The sequence below is a fragment of the Oryzias melastigma genome, linkage group LG11 (assembly GCF_002922805.2).
Source record: "Oryzias melastigma strain HK-1 linkage group LG11, ASM292280v2, whole genome shotgun sequence".
NCBI classification, from domain to species: Eukaryota; Metazoa; Chordata; class Actinopteri; order Beloniformes; family Adrianichthyidae; genus Oryzias; species Oryzias melastigma.
Genome location: NC_050522.1, coordinates 1,542,320 through 1,547,223, shown reverse-complemented (window position 1 = coordinate 1,547,223; position 4,904 = coordinate 1,542,320).

Here is a 4,904-nt window from a genome sequence, read left to right as displayed (position 1 = left end):
TTTAAAACGTCCCCCGGTGCGCTTGCTGTTCGGAACGTCGGGGATCCGCAGCTCTCGGGACGCGGCTCCGGTTCGCGTGGTCCAGTACCCCGTCTGGTGGTACCGGCTCGCATCCGGCGCCGCGTTAGAGTGCAGGAGCTCTCCAGGTCCTAGCGCCGGCCGGTTTTAGCTCGCAGCTCGGTGTTTGGAGACCCACCCGTGATCTAGTGAGAGCAGCCGGTGAGTTGGAGGGCGGGACGCCCGCGCGCGTGGTATGGAAAGGCACGTATGAGAAAGGCCGCGATTAATGCGTCAAAAAAATTGTCGGCGTCAAGAACACGTCAGATTAATGCGTTTTTAACACGACAAATCTGACAGCCCTAATATATATATATATATATATATATATTCAAAATAACTATTTTCTGTCTCTCCTTTCACCTTTACTCTGCTTTGTCTCTTCTCATTCTTGACTTTCTTTATCATCTTCTTGAGTTCCTTTGATTCTGTTCCTTTTTCCTGTTTTGTTTTTCTTCCTGCACTGTTTTTTGGTGCTTTTACTGCTTTTTTGTTTTCTTTCCACACTCTTGGAATAGTCTCTGCTAAAGCTAACATGCTGTCAGTGAAGTATTCCGTTGCTGCTGATTTACAGAAGCGGTCTTATACTGTTTCATTGATGTTGTTTCTTTTATTATTACAGAGACACATAATGACAGCCATGAGTATTTATTTATTTTATAGAAATATTTTGTTTGGCTTTTTTTTCCCAGTTTGGGGCCCCAAAAAGTGTTGCAGGGCCCCAGGCAGTTGCCTACCTTTGCCTAATGGTGAGTCCTCCCCTGCGTCTCAGTGAGACCTTTTAAACACCGACTGTTAGGTTAGTGACCACATAGCTTTGGAAAATGTCGACGCAACAGGTTTAGTGATCATAGCAGATCCGTGAAACTGAACCGGACTTCATAAGTGAACATGATTAACACTCACTCATTCTCCAAGTTCATTTCTAAGGTGGCCCACAGTGGCACATTTAGGAAGCAATATTACAAAGAACTGGTGGTCCAAGTATCTGTGATTCATCGTCCATTCTTGCTTTTCCATCACATCCTTCATGTTTGTGTGCTATAACTGATGCAGGTATGCTATTAAATTAACCCTTTGTCCCTGTATTATTGTAACTCGTTAATAAATACTTAGGTGGACTCATAAACCAAACTCCAGCTGTGTGGCCCAGGTCCCTCTGGGGGGGGGCTGTATACTGAAGACCACTAATGGAGCCAAAACTGAGTATTTTCACCCTCTGTAGATTAAAACTGAATGTTGACTTGTGTCATATATTTGTACATCATCTTATAGCAAATAATGGAGAAGCATGGACTTACAGCAGATTATGTGAGTCGGTGTTTTATGTACAATCACGTGTTTGTCATGGGTTTAACCTGTTCATGAGGGCTAGCATGACTCTGCTTATGACCACACCCATTGTACTTATACAAAAATATATACTATTTCTATAAAAGTATAAATGTCTAATTATGTATTAACACAAAATAAATAAAATATTTTCAACGCAGCAATGGTGTTTCTTCTTTTTCTATACGATTTAAGTTAGAATTCATTTATATTGAATGTATGTTGTTAGACATATTTAATTGGTGGATTTAGGCCTGAATTTATTTTGAGATGATTAACATTATTTATTGAATCATCGTTAGCATTTTTAAGCTTACAAATCTACAGTGGGGCAAAGAAGTATTTTAGTCAGTCACCAATCATGCAACATCTCCCACTTAAAAAGATGAGAAGCCTGTAATTTTCATAAACTATAAGAGACCAAATGAGAAGAAATAAAATCAGAAAATCACATTGTCCGATTTTTAAATAATGTATTTGTAAATTATGGTGGAAAATATGAATTACAAAAGTTCAACTCAATACTTTGTTATCTTTCCTTTGTTGGCAATGACAGCAGTCAAACATTTTCTATAAGTCTTCACAAGGTTTTCACAAACTGTTGCTGGTATTTTGGTCCATTCCTCCATGCAGATCTCCTCTAGAGCAGTGATGTTTTGGGGCTGTTGCTGGGCAACACTGACTTACAACTCCCTCCAAAGGTTTTCTTTGGGATCTGGAGACTGGCTAGGTCACTCCGGGACCTTGAAGTGCTTCTGATAAATCCACTCTTTTGTTACCCTGGCAGTGTGTTTCGGATCACTGCCATGCTGAAAGACCCAGCCTCGTTTCAATTTTTAAAAGTAAGGATTACTTAATTAGCCTGTATTTGTTTTAGATTAGTTAAATGTATAAACTGATGTCTGAGGTTCACTTAGATGATAAACTATGTAGGTTTTTACATCCTGTTGACCTGAAGACGTCCTGTTTGTTCAACTCTACCTCCAGAATGAACAGATTTTATATGTAAACCAAAACTTTGGTAAAAAATGTTGATCTTGTATGAGTTAAATGCACATTTAATCTTATGCTGCACAACATTGGTTACTAGCTGCCCAGAGCAGCACTGTCATAATTCTTTGTGGCACAAAACGCCTTTTAGTTTGAAAATGAATTATTTGAGCTTCTGTCAAATATATATACATATATAAATCACATTTTGAGAGGTGCTGGGTTCTTTTTATATTTGCTTTTGTTTCTTGCCAAAAAATAGACACAATTCCTATTTATTATTAAAAAAGAGGGTCATGAATGCAAATCCAAATGTCCTTAAGGATAAAGTCTGGCTCCTTCTAGGTTTCAAAAGTTCCTGATGTTTTTCAGACCTTCTGAGGACGAAAAGGTTTTCCCAGCCAATGTGGAAGAGGACCAAATCACAACAAGGCATGAAATAAAGCCATACATTTTCTCACTTGTGATTTAAAGTAATATTTCTTCCAATTGCATAGTTCTGAATTTGTGTATGATGTCATCGGAAAGGACATTTTTAATCAGCTGTAAAGGGAGTGAACATTCCTGAAGTTGGCTGAGAACGCTGATCTTTTCTGCAGACGTTCGTGCCGCTTCAATGTCTGAAACTCTCAGCCCCTCAAACAGGAATCGAAGCCTCACTCTTCCAGTCCAGGAACATCTGGCCTTGCACCTGCAGCTCATGAGAGTGACATTTTCCTGAATGTGAGATCAGAGCTGTTCTGACGCCTGAGCCAAACATCTATCTGAAGCACTAATCTGTCACAGGGCTTAATATCAATGAGATCCTGCCGTAAGCTGACTTAGCAGACAGCAGCTACATAACACACGGGCTCTCCATTAATCATGAGACTCATCCTGCTGGATTTTCCATCTTGCTGACAGATAAACGAGCAGAGAAACAAACACTGAAACCACAAGTCAACCGCAGCTCCATCTTGGCAGGAAAAGCACAGCCAGCTGCCCCGGCACCTGCCCCGCATTGGCCGTACATCAAATTAGGTTGGAGCAATCTCACGAAAGAGCAAGATATTACTGCAGCTAGGACACTGTTCCTCTCCTCCAGCAGGCAGGGAGAGGTTTGAGATTTGCAGCTCCAGGGCAGATGTCCACTCTCAGAACATAGTTCAGATTGTCTCCTCAGGCTTCATGATTCTCAAAGATAAAGGTTTCCAAATGAAAGGTTATGAAAGAGTTTTGTCACACTGTTCTTCTCTCATGTTCAACTCGAAGGATGAGCTTTTCTTTAAATCCCTTATGTCCACGATGTTCATTTATAAACATGTTTATAACTGAAATACAACGTTTCACGTTGAACTGCAATTTAGCTTTACATTGATTCCAATTTAGCATTAAAGCATTTTCTAACATAGGAGCAGTATAAGTAAGATGAGGCAGAAAATGCTCCTTATTCAAACGCTTACAACAAGCTTAAAGAATCCATTTAGGAAGTGTCTGAAGCCAACTTCTGACTCAACTCACTGCTTCCTTTAGGGTTTAGAGAATTCTAGAGTTTTAGAATAAAACGAAAAGGAAGTTGCAGTTTTGATCTTCTGTCAAAGCCGGGGTGTCAAACTCAGTTGTATAAGGGTCCAAGATCCAAAACACACCTTAGGTCGCGGGTCGAACAGGACAAAGATTTATTTAGCACTCTAAAACTACATTTTGAAATTTTAATACCGTAACTCTGTGACAGACTGGCCACCTGTCCAGGGTGTACCCCGCCTTCGCCCATCAGTAGCCGGGATAGGCTCCGGCACCCCCGCGACCCCGAAAGGGAAGAAGCGGTTAAGAAGATGGATGGAATACCGTAACCTTTTTTTTTTTTTTTTAAATAATCTTATACTTCTTTTCTATATTTTATTGTTATTGCTTCTGCACCAAGAAATGGGGGTTGCTTTTAAATTTCATTGTACAAGTGCAATGACAAATAAAGACTATTCTATTCTATTTTAACATAATTACGAACTAGATATACAGCATTACCTGTGATAATGCTAGTGTGAATGCTGTTATCTGAATTTGGCTGCAGAAGATGCTGAAGCTGTTAGCCAGCTAAAATATTAGCTAAATGCCAAATTAGCCCTAAAACATAGACAACGCAATAAGATAACATAAGATAAGATAACATCGGGCCATTAATAACTATAAAATAAAATGATATGGAGGACCAGATAGAATTACCTGGAGGGCCGGATCCGTGTTATCTCACGCTCTAACTTGTATAATTTTGACAAAATATACTTTTAGGGTTTAAGTTCATTTATTCTGGAATAATATTCCTGCCTTTTTACTATTCATAATTATGTTAAAAAATTACAGTTATAAAGTTTTAAAATTTGACATTCTGCTAGGTTTTTGGACTATTTCTTCATTTACTACGATTTTTTTAAATTTTTTTTATTTATTTATTTATTTATTTATTTTAACTTGTCCTGTCCAACAGCTGAGCCAACAGATGTGGGCTGAGAGCTTCTTGTGTTGGGCAGATTTTACTGTCACAACAG